Raw genomic sequence first — 15,584 nt, 5'->3', positions numbered from 1 at the left:
GCAGGGGCTATTCTCCAGTTGCGGTGCGCGGACTTCTCATTGCAGTGGCTTCTCTTGTAGAGCACGGTCTCTAGGTGCAAGGGCTTCAGTTGCGGTGCTTGGGCTCAGTTGCCCCAAGCCATGTGGGGTCTTCCCAGACCAGGGATTGAACCCATGTCTCCGTCATTGGCAGTTGGATTCTTAACCACTGGACCACCAGGGAAGTCCAAATTGTGTGTTTTTAAAAGGTCACTTTGTCTGTCTTGAGAGCCAGATTGATTGCAGCAGGCAAGAGTGGATGGGATGAAGTCAGCTGGGAGGCTGTGCAGCTGTCCAGGCAGGAGCCGATGACTGGCAAGATGCTTTCAAAATGTAGTGTCTCGTGTTATCCTTGTAACGACTCTCACCTGTGGCGTTAATATCAGCTTCAGTATGCTGGTGAGGATGCTAAGGCCAGAAAGCTAAGTGGCATGCCTGTACAGGGTCTCAGGCTGCTGGCAGAGCTCGAACCAGCACTCGGTTACCAGACTCTTGCTCCAGTAGACTCCTGGTAGCTTTAGTGAAAACTGAAAGTGAAAGTCACTCAGTCATGTCTGACTCTTCACGACCCCATGGACTATACAATCCATGGAATTCTCTAGGCCAGAATACTGGAGTGGGTAGCTGTTCCCTTCAGACTTGTATACTATTGTCCTGGGGTGTGGACAGTTGGTTTATGTTTAGAACCAGTTTGTTTTTAAGAAACAGAATTCTCATTCCTTGGTGGAGGACTGGGGTTGAAAAAGTTATTTTTAGCCTCACTTTATGCTTGAGAGTTGAAAGAAGCAGAATGTGACATGGAACTTGATATTAGACTGGAGCCTCCTTTTGGAAAAAAGACAGTTATTAATTTCACATATTTATTTATACCTTGCCTCATTCCAAAAATAGACTTGAACAGCTTTCAAAAATACATATGGTAGACAAAATAGAGAGGGAGGAAATCAGGGCAGGCAAATGAAGATGATGCCATAGGTGTTGTAAGCCCAACAGAAGATTGCCCTCGGATCCTACCAACTCTCTCTAACTGTATGGACCACAGCCCGCCAGACTCCTCTGTCCATGGGATTTTCCAGGCAAGAACACTGGAGTGGGTTGCCATGCCCTCCTCCAGGGGGTCTTCCCGAACCAGGGAACGAACCCATGTCTCTTAGTCTCCTGCATTGGCAGGTGGGTTATTTACCACCAGTGCCACCCAGGAAGCCTATAATGGACACTTACCTGTAGCTTTTTCACAGAACAAGGAGTGAAGGGTTGGAGTGAATGAATTAACCCAGTTTCTGTCTGGAAACTATTTTGTTTCTCTATGAACTTCCCCACAAATCTTATGTGACCTTCAGTAAGACAGTTTACTCCATAGTAAAATGGAGAATTTATACTAGAGATGGACTTCTTAAATGGGGTGCCTCAGGACACCCAATATTGCGTCAGGATGAGTGTGGAGTGACAGGAAAAAAAGTGGCATCTTGAAGATTTTCATGATAAAATAGTATTAAAATATTTATGAAATGACTTGTGTTTAGAGTCATTCTGGAAAATCAGATTTTTTGGTAAATAAATAGTCCTAAGTATTTTTCCCCCCCGGGAAATTTTCTGTTACTTAAATTGCCACGAGAGGCACTTCAGTACCATCATTAAGATTCAGCACAAAACTATGTAAAATCTATAATTTCATTTATATATTAATAATTTGCTTCTACTTCATAGAGTTTACATCTCCATTACCATGATATTATTTTTCAAAGGGAAACATTTGCCATTATAGAGAGAAAGCTTACAATTTTGCACCAATATTATGTGCCAGGAATAGTGTTTTATAAGTATTTTCTCTATTCTCCATACAGTCCCACAAGAAATTAGCTCCACTTATGGATATGGAGACTGAGGCGCAGAAAAGTTTAGTTAAGTTTGTCAGGATTCACTTAAATAGTAAATGAATAGTGCAGGAGTTTACATTTTATTCTGTTGTCTTGACAGGGCAGAATTAATTTCAGGACACACCTTGTAATTTCCACATTTATTGTTCTTTATCAAACATGTGATGGTGATCATTAGGAATTATCTAGAATGCAGCATTTAAGAAAGGTGAGGGTTATATGCTTTGAGATGTACAGAGTTTAACAACAATTATTCTATGATTTATTTGAGGGTGTAGCTTTATTTTTAGTAGATCATTAATAATTAGGATTAAACCCAGTTCATGGCTTAGTTTTATTGCTTGTGTTGCTATAATGTTATGGATCCCATTGAATGCCTTGCCAGTCACTGCAATATAAAGATAGTTATGGTGGAATAATTTTGGAGCTGTAACTGACTATGTACGTACATGTTAAGTCACTTCAGTCGTGTCCAACTCTTTGTGACCCCATGGACTGCAGCACACCAGGCTCCTCTATCCATAGAGTCTCCAGGGAAGAATACTGGAGTGGGTTGCCATGCCCTCCTCCAGGGGATCTTCCCAACCTAGGGATTGAACCCATGTCTCTTTTGTCTCCTGCATTGGCAGGCGGGTTCTTTGCCACCTGGAAAGCCTGTAACTAACTGACTTAAAAGGCTGTTTCATTGGCAGGTTCTAAATTGTGCTCTGTGGTTCTAAAGAACCTATGTGTTCCCACACAGCCTGGATGGACGATGGAGCAGAATGGGTGGAGATGTTTCCCCATATCATCCCCTACTTCAGCTTAGCCAGCTCCTGTTTTATCAGTTTGTTTCTGTATCTAGGTAAATTTTTGGTGGAAGAAAGGATGCTACACCTTTAAAAAAAAAAAAAGAAGAAGCAAAACAAATATTAAAAAACCAGTTTGAAAACTACTGGTAATCCAACTTTTTTATTTTTCTACAGGGGAGCAAACTTTAGCTCAGCCAGGTAAAACAATTTGCCTAAGAACATAGAACAAAGCATGGCAGAGCTAGAATTAAAATCCCAGCCTTCTAGGTGCTCCAAGTCTGGCGTTGCAGCCACTGCACCATATTGGATTGTGGCAGTCATCCTGGTCTTCTGATGGCTTCATGAGGGCCCTCTGTATTTAGGTGAGAATATTCCTGAAGTTTGGCAGATTATATTAATATTTCCAGGTGTGAAATAAAGGTAAAAGTTTTATGCTCAGGATACATATTTTTCACATACCCTTTTAAAATAACCTTTCTCTTGAACTTAAGTTTCTTTTGAATGCTTTCTATATTATGACTTTCAAGATTATCCTAGGACTCTAAATCCTATTTTTTATAGTACTCCATGCAAACAACATCCTCCAAAGTGTCTTACACATTTTAGGGCAGAATAACAAGTTTATTTTATACCAGCTCTGATCGGTTGGTGGTGGTTGGCCAAAGTGCTTGTTTCACTGGTTTTTGAGACCCTCTGGATCTAGCAGGAAAGAATGTGATGATCCATAGTGATGTGTGACATAAGCCCCCAAATGGGGATGGGGGAGTCCATGAGCTAGATAGTATCATCTCTTTAAAGGGGTACCGCCGCTTCTTCTTGTGGATTTATAAGCATAAAATATAAGCTACATCTGTATTCATTCCTAAACGCTGTGTTGTTCATCTTGGAGTCAGGGGTGGGGAGGCAGGGTTCTAAATAAGACAGAGGGGAAAATACAACAAATGGAAGAAATTGGTCATTTTCTTATGGCCATTCCCTGTTTCTTCAAGGATAGAAGGAGGAACAAAAGGTTGCGTTTCTTGATCTGAAGAGAATATGATAATTAGAATGACAGGAGTTTAGTTTTTTGAAGAAAATGGCCCCAAATTCATATTGCATGTATGAAAATTTTATTGAAATAGAAAACATTCCTAGCAGGTTTTTTTTTTAACTCCTTAGGATTTGTCTCACGGGGCACTCCAAAAACTGAACTGAGAAATCCCAAGAAAGCTACCTGAATCTTCCTGTGTATTCTTATTCTACATCCTGTAGAGGATCAGACTAATCAAATTGGTGGTTTTTGGTAAGTACACCTTGCCCAAGTTTGATAAGTTTTCATTCTTATCAACCAGTACATCTGCTGTATAGAGAGTGTGTACCAGATGTATGTTTATTGACATTAGTACATATGACATGATAAGTCATTTGGTAAGTCATTTTGAACCAACAATATAAATCCTCATTTCTTTGCTCAGTTTACATCTTTGAGGCCCAAGACGAGACGCTACTGCTGCTGCTATGTGAGCTTCTTAGGAATTACTGCTTCTATAACTGTCTCCCTCACCTCCCCCAACCACCCCCAAATGAGTTCAAGCGATTTCACTCAGAGATGTCTTTTGAAATTTTTTTTGCAAGGAAGGTCCTTTGTAAAAGTCAGAGAGCTACTGGTATGTCCTTGAACAATCTGTATGCCTCCTCTAATTTCTGTTTCCTCACCTGTCCTATAAGGTAAAAATAACTATGTTAGACTCTCCAAATCATGGTAATCCTGTGAACTACAATATATATAAATGCACTTTGACAACTATATAATTCTCCACAGACAGATGGTATTATTCTGTGGGTGATAATCCTAGGTATGCTATGGCAGGGATAGGGGGCATAGAAGAAAGAGGTTACTTGCATCAGCTTCACCCGGAATCTTGAACGGCCAGCCCTCACTTAGCTCTGAGGGGTAGAGACAGCAGATCCCTGTATGTGAGGGAGGAACTCCTGGTGATACTGGTTGCTTGGCTACCGCCCTCCCGCTTCCTACCCCAGCCCACCTGCCTCACCACGCCCGTTTTCATATCCTCTCGGCTGGGTTCTGAACATGCCCACTAATTTCAGGGACACAGAGAGCTAAAATTGTTTTTAATTAAATAATTTTTCTTTTTATCAGAGCATATTCATGAAAGGAAACTTGGAAATTAAAGAATAGTATCAAATTACTTCCAAAAATCCAAAGATAACCACAATTAACACTGTAGTATATTCCTTTTTAGTTTTTAAAAATTGTTGTTGTTGCTTAGTCACTAAGTCATGTCTGAGTCTTTTGAGATCCCGTGGACTGTAGTCTGCTGGGCTCCTCTGTCCATGGGATTTACCAGGTAAGAATACTGGAATGAGTTGCCATTTCCTTCTCCAGGGGATCTTCCTGACTCAGGGATGGAACCTGCATCTCCCATATTGGCAGGCAGATTCTTTACCACCTAGCCACTTGGGAAGCCCTTTTAAAAATTTTCATATATATTCTAAAATATAATTTAACAAAATTAACATAGTTGAGAACATGAAATAAATATTCTAGCCTACAACTATGCTGTAATTGTTATAGCCATTTTCATATTTTTGAAGGTTTGTTACATCACATATATATACATACTATTATGTTCATTACATTGTGCTATGAATACCACAGTAGTGAACATACCTGACTATAAATTTTACCCATGTCTCTGATTATTTTCTTGGGTTAAATTTCTTTAAATGGAATTAATGAGAATGAACTTTTTTTTGGAGAATGAACTGTTAATTTAATGACTACTGTAATTGAGGTTGTCAAACTATCCTCCAGAAATGTACTAAAGTATACTTGCCATCCCCATCCCCAAACATGACATATGACAATGTTCATATGTACATGTACATATGACCACTGTACACGTGTACAGACTGCATTCTTTCACATTAAGATTTAAAATCATAAATGAATCTAAGAAGGTCAGGAAATATGAGCCTGTTCCCTCCCCTGGCCCAGCCCAGCCCTAACACACACCAGGCCTCTGAAGTAGACAGTATCATCCAACTGATGCTGTGTCCACCTCAGTGCCTGTGACCTGTTCGTGGGGGAATGCTCCCGTGAGGCTTGCAGTCACTCACTCGGCATTTATGCCACCACTTGTGTTCGTAGTGAAAACAACAATAAAGATATCTAAACTTAACTGTGAACAACATGATGTGTTGTTTAACTTCCATTTTCTGACAGTGCAGCAGTTCTGTAGGAGAAAAAAAGTTTCCCTGCATCAAGTATTAGGAAAAAATTTCAAGTTAATTATATTTTTATTTACTTAGTTTTATTATTGTTACTTTTTTAGCCATATCACGTGGCATGTGGGATCTTAGTTTCCCCACCAGAAATCAAATCTTCACCCCTTGCAGTGGAAGTGTGGAGTCTTAACCACTGAACTGCCAGGGGAGTCGCAAGTTAATCTTATTTTTAAATGTAAAAGTAAAGTAATAGGAAAATCCTTCAAGATAGCCTCTAAGGTTTCTTTTAACTCTAACATCTTTAATTCATAAGTAATAGATAATATAGCAAAGGCCAAGGACCTTCGCCTTCCCCATCCCCAAACATCACATATGACAATGTTCATACCACCACACACACAGATTGCATTCTTTCACATTAAGATTTAAAATCATAAATATATCTCAAAAGAATGGTCAGTGGGCTTCACAGAGATTTGTAGAGGTGGTACTAGTGGTGAAAAACCCACCTGCCAATACAGAAGACATAAGAGACCCAGGTTCAGTTCCTGGGTTGGGAAGATCCCCTGGAGGAGGGCATGGCAACCCACTCCAGTATTCTTACCTGGAGAATCCCATGGACAGAGGAACCTGGCGGGCTTCTCAGAAAGAGTTGGGCATGACTGAAGCAACTTAGCATACATTCACACAACTAGAATTTTAAAGTGATAGTTTCTACAGACTAGTTCTGTCTAATCAGCATCCTCACCAATTGCCACCCACCTCAACAAAGACACACTGAAAGTCTATACTAATCCTATTCATAAATTTAATCAGATTCTCAGACATTGGAAGACATCCAACAGGTTTAAGGAGTAAATAAGCTCATGAATATTTAGTTATGCTTCACCATTACCACTTACATCTACCAAAAATGTTAAAATGGTTTGACTCAACTACTGAGCAATGTCAGGAAGACTGGACTAATCTTTGGAAGAAAGTATGCCACTGGCCATTGAGCCCTCTCTTTGGAGTAGACTGTCCCTTCCATTTTAACACACAGTAGATAGAAATATTTGCGGGCTTCCTTTCTACTAGGATTTTGTGTCACCTTGTAGTATTGGTTTGTCCTGTACTTAGAAAAAAAAATTACATGTACATTGGAACAGCTCCCAATATCTAAAAGCATGAAGGAATTGTAGTAGTACCTCAGACTAACTCTAATCTTAATCTTAGAACAAGGACACTTTTAGACTAGATTTCACACGCAAGTCTCAGTTGATAAACGAATACATTGATCAGTTTTCTCTTTGCCATTTGAATCATAAACATGAACAAAAAGCTGCATAATCTAGACATCATTTTTTCTAATAATTTTCCCATCTTCTCTTAAAGACCTGCATCCCTTCCTCCTTTTTATTCCATGTACTAACTCTGCTGGTTTTCCATGACTCTTTTTTTTTTTTCTTTTTACTGTGGCCAAATATCCATGACATAAAATTTACCACTGTAATCATTCTTAGCTGTACAGTTCAGGGACATTAAATGCATTTCCGTTGTTGTGCAAATATCACATCATCTATCTCCAGAGCTATCTCATTTTCCTGTCCTAAAACTTTGTACCTATTGAACAATAACACTCCATTACTCCCTCTCCCCAGCTCCTGGCAACCATTCTATTTTCTGTCTCCATAAATTTGACTACTCCAGGTAGTCTCATATAAGAGGAAATATACAACATTTATCCTTTGGGTCTAGTATGTTTCACTTAGTGTTAAGTTTTTATGATTCATCCACATTGTAGTATGTTTCAGAATTTCCTTCCCTTTTAAGGCTGAATTAATACTCTATTTTGTGTATGTGCCACATTTTGTTTATCCATTCATGCACTGATGAACATATGAGATAATTCCACCTTTGGGCTATGTGAATAAAACTGCTATGATCATGGGTGTGCGAATATCTGTTTGAATCCCTATTTTCAATTCTTTTGGAACTAGTTCCACCAGCTCAGTGGTAGAACTAGTAGATCATGTGATAAAGTTTTTGAGGAACTTTTCCATAGCAGCTGCACCATTTTGTATTCTTACCAGCAGTGCATGAGAGTTCTAATTTCCTCACATTCCTGTCAACTCTAATTTCTGTTTTGTTTTGTCTTAAATAATAGACATCTTTATAAGTATGAAGTGGTATGTTATTGTGGCTATGTGTTACTGTGGGTTTGAATTGCATGCTCCTAATGGTTAGTGATGTTGAGCATCTTATGCTTGTTAGCTATTTGTGTATCATCTTTGGTGAATCGCCTGTTTATTCTTTTGCCCATTTTTAAGTTGGTTGCTTTGCTTTGTTATTGTTGCATTTTAGGAGTTCTTTATATACACTGGCTATTAATTCCTTCATATTTTCAGAAATTATTTTCTCCTGTTCCGTGGGTTGCCTTTTCACTCTGCAGATGGTATCCTTTGGTTCACAAAAGTTTTCATTTTGCGAGAGCCCAGTCTACCCATTTTTTCCTTGTTTTGCCTGTGCTTTTAGTGTCATGTCTGAGAAATCAGTGCCAAATCCAGTGTGATAAAGCTTTTTCTCCATATTTTCTTCTAAGAGTTTTATCATTTTAGCTTTTTACATTTAGATCTTTGATCCATTGTGAGTCAGTTTTTGTATATGGTGTATGGTAAGAGTCAAGGTTCGTCAGAGTTCTTCCTGTAAACAGGTACTTTTCAATCCCACCATGTCTCACTGATGACATGTGTCATTTAAGCTACTGACACACATATTCCCGCATATGCTCATCCTCACTCACTTTGCCTTCCAGTCTAGGCTTCGGTGGTTTCCCAGTAGACAAGTGAGAGAAAGCTGAAGTGGTTGGAAAACTAACAGCTCAGCTGGCTTACCTCCCGTAACCAGGATACAGTGGTGAGAGCACTGAGGCAGTGGCCAGGATCAGCAAGCATTTTGATGTAAACATGCTTGATGAAATCCCCAAAAAAGAACAGCAGAAGTAGGTAAAGTTTTAGGAGAAGAAGGAAAAAGGGAGTGTGTGTTATGTGTGTGCATGTGTGTGTTATATATGCACACATATATGGCAGCAGAGGGCAAGAGTGAGGTCACTCCACACTGGATACTGGATGTGGCTGTGAACTGTAGGTTACAGCAAATTTTTATTTATGTTCATACAAAAATAAATTTCTCTCTGTGCTGCTTTAGAAAAATCAAACTAGATTAACCACGGTTATGTGGGCAAACTGTGTTTTCCAAACAATCCTCCTAGTTCTGTTTTACAGTGGAAAGAACCTAAAAGTGCTTACAGTGTAAAATGTGAAGGTCTGCTTAGCCTTCACTTGCAGAATCTTGAGAAGTAAGAAGAAACTACCAGGCCATGTAATCTGCCTCACCCAGTATCACCAGGACCAAAGGTCTTCACTGGGCGGGCTGCTCTGATGGGCTTGGAGATAACAGCACCCCACTCACATAACTCATAGTTGCAGGAATCTACAGATGAATTGGGCTTCCCAGGCGGCTCAGTGGGTAAAGAATCTGCCTGCAATGCAGGAGATGAGGGTTCAGTTCCCGGGTCAGGAAGAGTCCCTGGAGAAGAGCATGGAAACCCATTCCTGTATTCTTGGTGGAGAATCCCATGGACAGGGGAACCTGGTGGACTACAGTCCGTAGGGTTGCAAAGAGTCAGACATGACTGAAGCGACTGAGCACACACGCGCACACACACATTAATTGGAAACTCTACATCAGAACCCAGGACTGGCAATAGGGCATCCAAATCTCAAATAAATTAGTGTTAAGTCTACTAAGGCTGGCTTCAGGACCTATGAGAAACACTGACCCAGTCTGTCCCCTCTTGTTCTTCATGGCGACTGGTTTACAGAGATAAACTGTTTGCTGTAGGTCCTCACCTTCTCTATGCCATAAAAGGCTATTTGGAGAAAAAAGAAATAACTAAGCCTATTAAATTTTCGGGTTTGACTAAGCCGTGCTTTCTAAAAACAGTTTGCAAGAATGATATAGTATATTTCCCCTGAAGCATTAAAGTCGTTTCACACTTTATTAACTCAGAGAATATCCAGTCTTTTCCTCTGAGACTGGGAATAAATGACTAGCTTAAATCAGAGACGTTTTTCCTGGTATTCTAGTTTTTCAATTGAAATATTAACTCCAAGTACACACAAGGAAAGTACAGACTGTGAGGCGTGAATAGCAATTATGTCTCAAACAACAGTCCCAGAAGTTTATTATACCTGAAAAATCATAAACTTCTTGACACTTGACCATTTCATTCTAAACACCCTAAGTTCAGGAAAACTCTGGATATAAGTTTCTGCACATTTCCTTTCTTAACTTTCAGTCTGTATTTCAGACTGAAATACAGTATATTCGTTTAACTAATATAGTTTTGATTTCTGTGCAGCATTTGTAGTCTTTGTAACTTTTATGTAAATTTCCAACTAACTTTAACTGCCTAGTTAAATTATAGACACTGGGAAAACTGGTTCTCCTCCATCCGCCCCCAACTTTTCCTTCTTCTAAAATATATCTTTCCTCAGAATAGAACAACTTCCCTCTCCTCCCCCAAACCTGCAGATTCTACCTTGGAAAAAAAATTAGACATTTAGTATTTAAATAATTCATAAATGACAAACTCTTCTCCTTTCCCTAGTTTAAAACCATATGTTACCTCATTTTGTTCAAATGGTGAATTCTCGGTAAAAAGGTGTGTGTGTGTGTGTGTTATTTAAACAAGGATTAAAGCAAACAGCTACTAATCAGACAGTAGCATCAGTCTAGTCCTATACGATCATCTGGAGTACTTATTAACCATGTATTTACATTTGAAAACCAGGAATATAAAGTGACAATTTAAGATGAGAAAGAGAAAAAAATAAGAAAAAGAAAAGATGAAAGAAGTATGAATAAACAGGAAAAATGGCAGCAGTGCTTTTTTTTTTCCCCTCCCCAAAGACCAGAGATCCAGTGCTGCTTCCCCGTTTCTTACCCCCTGAACAAGAGGCTGTGCCTGCCTGTGTGGCAAGATAAGTGACACTACTGGGTCGTGGAGGTTTCCTGTATGGACATTTATGAACTTCTGTATTATATCCAGCGTCAGATTAGTTTGTGATTTCTCTTCCAAGTCATCAGGACTCACTACTGCATTGGAGAACTGCCCAGGAGCAGAGAAATGCCAGGGGGGAAAGGACCCTACAGCAGTGTGTGAGCTCAAGCGCTGTAACACCCAACCTTTCAGGATACCCGCATATAAAAGAGCATTTGGAAACTGCCCTCGTGGTCAGGCCCTGGCTTTGTGTCTACTTCCTTGTGGCACCATAAAGTCTCTACCAAAGCTCTGAGACAATATAGTAGAAGCTAAGCATATCAGCTCAGGCAAAAAAAAAAAAAGTCTTGGAAGTTCTCCAGCTGCCTGACTGACCAGTGTCTGCTTTCCAAGAAGACTCTTGGGAGCCTTGGCTATCGTCCATCAATCAGTGATTGGTGGGGCTTTTCCCCTTGACCTTGCTGATGCCTGAGCTGTGTATTAGAAATGCCAGCTCCTGTGCCAAAGCTGGGGCTTCCCTAGTGGCTCAGTGTTAGAGAATCCACCTGCCAACGCAGGAGATGTTGATTCAATCCCTGGGTTGGAAAGATCCCTTGGAGAAGGAAATGGCAACCCAATCTAATATTCTTGCCTAGGAAATCCCATGGACAGAGGAGCCTGGCAGGCTACAGTCCACGTGGGTCTCAAAAGAGTCAGACACGACTTAGCAACTAAATAACAGAAACAACAATGCCCAAATGGACCTATCCATTCTTTTTGTGTGTGTGTGTGGCTCGTGGGATGTGGGATCTTAATTCCTCAACCAGAGATTGATCCCAGACCCTCAATAGTGAGAGTGTGGAGTCCTAGCCATTGGACTGCCAGGGAATTTCCCCTTTCTATTCCCTGGACAATACTCTGTATGGCTATTTGTGCTTGGTTCTAAATGCAGGTAAAACACAAAAGTTAAATATAAATAGGATATCCAAAGCAATTTATTGGCAGTTATATATAATATTACAATTCTTTTTCGAGCTTTATCTTACTACATTTCTTATAAAAGACAGTGCTCATTCATTGGTTCTTTCATTAATTTTTTTCCTTTACTGAAACATTTCTTCATTTTGTGCTAGGCACTGGGGATACCAATTAAGGTCTCTGCCTTTTAAAAGCTTCAGTTATAGATAATGAAATAAACTATGTTTCTTTACTTTTTCTAATACATTTCAGACAGTGTAGAATAAAGTGGAAATAGGCTAAACTGTCTAAAATCACTTCACAATAGGAAGTAAATTTTACTTTTTCTGTTACAAAGGGCCCTTTCTCAAATGGCCCCATTTCTAATAGAGTCCAAGTTTCTATAACATGAATTAAGCTACTGAGTAGTAGGGTTTAACTTTAAGCATACTTTTGCTAGAAGCACATGTTCTTTAAACTATCATTTTCATTTTTCACTATATGAAAAAATAATAATAATAGCAATAATAATAAACCAAGTATCACCAGAGGAAGAACAAAGCTAGAAAGTTAGTTAAGGGAGAATAACATTTAAATGTTCAGTGGATAAAAAGAAAATGTAATTTGGGGGTTAGTTAAAAGTTGCATTTTAATGCATATTGTCTCTGCCTCCCACTAGAAAGTTTACTTCCTTTTATATGTTTTCTCACAAAGAGCCTATTATAGTCATATTGCTGTGGTATTTGAAAATATTTTTAACTTCAAAAATACCCCACATTCAACTTAAATATTTGTGGAAGAAAGTAACCCATGGCTTAATCAATATTGAGAGTATTTCTGGCCAACTTCTATTTCACTGTGACTAGTGCCTTGGGATACTTGTCTAGGAAATACAAGAACATCAACATTAAACAGGATCTGATTTTTTTCTGTGCTGGCAGATACTGTTCCCTGGTCAGAACTGAGATGACTAATGTTAACCAAACAAAATCAGAAGGTCACACCTAAAACTGAAACTAATGTTTGTCTATGTCACTCCATCGTAGAGTCTTTGTTTCAGAACAGGCAATTTGTCATTTTTCTTATAAGGAGACCTGTGATATTCTTGTATACTATGATTTGACATACCACCAGAAGGTAATAAAAGAACATAATCCATAGAGCATGTACTCATGTATAATATGGCACAATAATAATAGCCATATTATTACCATATAACTACCACTTGCTAATATACTTTGAAACTGGGGGAAAGGAAAAGCATTTACATACCATCATAAAGCTACATATGCTTATGTTTGGGAAAGTTCACCTTCTAAATCTATTTTGGTATAAATTCAAGAAACTAAATGAATGAAAAATACTCTTTATACACAAGTTTTAGAATATATATATAACATATATATATTCTAAAATATATATATAGTCTAAAATATGTGTATGTGTATATACTCTAAAATATGTGTGTGTGTGTGTGTATATATATCTCCTATATTTGGACTGTCCAGATTTGTCTTGAAGATAAATGGACCATTTATCAAAAAATTTAAACTAAACACTGTACTCCCAAAGATGAAGCCCCTTTATTAAATTGTGATTCCCATTTTATCACTGTGTAATTGGGATTTTGAGCTTAAGTGCATGATTATCTAGCTTCTCCATCAAGAAAATGGGACTGATACTTTGGCATAGTGTTTTAGGTCTATATCGATATAGGGAAGGTATGTTCAGGAAAGATATATAGAGAGAGAGATCAATTTTTCAATAACTTGAATCATATTCTAGACGACACAGAGGATTTCCTAGCTAAAGGAACTCTATGATAAATCCCTTTCCAAATTAAAGAATATTTTTGTGATAAAAATTACCATCCATCAAACCACCAGTTCATATATTCCAATGCTGGCACATGAAACTTTTCTGTGAATATTACTCCCAGGTAACTTTCTTAAACTTGTAGTGGTAATTTGAATATATCATAGTTAATAAACAGTATTTACAACTACATTCAATGGGAAGACATAAAGCATTAGTGTAGGTATACTAAGTAATAAAAAGGTAATACACAATTGAACAAATATCAGAAAGAACATAGTGTTTGCTCTTTTGCATAATCATTAGCTTTGAAAAAGGCATCATTATAACCACATGTGAAATGTGTGGTTATAATGATGCATTTCCTATAGCAATATATAATAGCTATAGAAGTTCCCTTTCAGTTTGTCCACAAAAATCTGGGAGTAAATTCCTTCAGATTCTTTAGCTTTTAAAATTATACTGTCAAGCAGAAAATTTGTGATTCTAAGGTGTGACTTACACACGGGACTGTACTCCCAAGGGTACATCCTTGAAAAACATCTATTTTGCTCAACTGAAATAATAATTATTTAAAAATCATATAGTATATAAAATACAAAATAATAAATTTGAGCACTTAACATAGCCAAGTACTTTTCTAAGTATTTTCTATGCATTGTCTCACTTAACCTTCACAACATCGTGAGGTGTATTATCACCATCTTATAGATGGTGAAACTGAGGCTTAGGGAGATTAAATGTCTGGTGTGACGACACTTGTTTCTCAAGTGGTGGAGCCAGGGTACGAAGCTAGGTCTGATCCAGAGCCTGGGTGAGTAGCCCCCATTCCCACTGCTATATCATAGTCCCATATTCTCACTTGAACATTTGGATTATGTGAATTCTAGTCCTTAAACATTTCCATATAAGAAGTTAATAGTGCTTTTTTAAGTCTAAAAAGTCGAATTTGAACCTATTTACTACTTTATAAAGGGCCAGAAATAGGCTATGGAACAGTTTGCAGCACTCTCTGAAGGGTGGGGGAAGTGGGGCAGTGTAATGAGGCATTTGGTATTATAGAAAGGTATGGTTTTCCAACAATTTTACTGTGGATCTGTGCTTGAGATTCCTTCAACTCTGTCAACCAAGGTCCATCTCTCACTGATAGTAGTTTTACCCTGTGAACACTGGCTGCGGTTAACTCTGCTATTACTAAGAACATAGCAAAGAGAGTTACCACGGCAGAAAGGACCCTGGGCTTTGTCATCAGCTAAATTTCAATTCTGAGCAGTCTTGGGTAAGTCATTTGATCACTCTGAGCCTGAAGTTCCCTGATCTTGAAAAAGGAGGCAACAGTAGCTAACATTTATCAAGTTCTTACTGTATACTTGGTTCTCTTCTAAGGACTTGGTATATTATCTAATTTATTCCTCACAGTGACGCCTTGAGATAGTGATTGTTGTTACCACCAGTCCAGTCTCATTCTGCAGATGAGGGTGGTGAGGAACAAAGACTTTAAATAAATAAGTACATCACTGTCACACGGCTTCACAGTTAAAGAGCTGGGGCTCAAACCCAGGAAATCTAACCCAAGAGAGCAGGCCTTTTGCTAGAAAGGGCCAGACAGTCAATATTTCAGGTTTTGTGGGCCATACTGTCTCTGCTGCAGCAGAGGTGTCTTTTGCACACTAAGTGCTCAACACGAGAGTTTTTAAACCATACATTACAGAAATTTCATAAGAGATTATTTCTCGTCCATCTCCTTCCCTCCAGGGAATTTATGTCATCTATTGCATTTAAGTTGCATTTGAGTCATCTATTCTCTTTTATGCCACTCTCTTCTTAGCATATGAAGGAAATAACACTCTCCAACCATTTTCCCAGGAATGCTGG

At 38.6% G+C, this 15,584-nt stretch overlaps 1 protein-coding gene across 12 annotated transcripts in view; it reads left to right on the top strand.

The window, feature by feature from the left end:
• RBM47 (RNA binding motif protein 47) overlaps positions 1-15,584 on the top strand; it is a 176,332-nt gene that overhangs the window by 137,013 nt on the left and 23,735 nt on the right. For 10 of the 12 annotated variants that reach the window (XM_027544321.1, XM_027544320.1, XM_027544331.1 and 7 more), the window contains one exon: positions 3,845-3,968. The exons of the other annotated variants lie outside the window; for them this stretch is intronic. The gene's annotated coding sequence lies outside the window, so the exon portion shown is untranslated. The remainder of the gene's footprint in view (positions 1-3,844; positions 3,969-15,584) is intronic. 12 annotated transcript variants of the gene reach the window in all.

This window comes from Bos indicus x Bos taurus, chromosome 6 (assembly GCF_003369695.1).
Source record: "Bos indicus x Bos taurus breed Angus x Brahman F1 hybrid chromosome 6, Bos_hybrid_MaternalHap_v2.0, whole genome shotgun sequence".
Classification (NCBI taxonomy): Eukaryota; Metazoa; Chordata; class Mammalia; order Artiodactyla; family Bovidae; genus Bos; species Bos indicus x Bos taurus.
The sequence above is the reverse complement of the archived record's forward strand: the minus strand, read 5'-3'. Positions and strand labels throughout refer to the sequence as shown.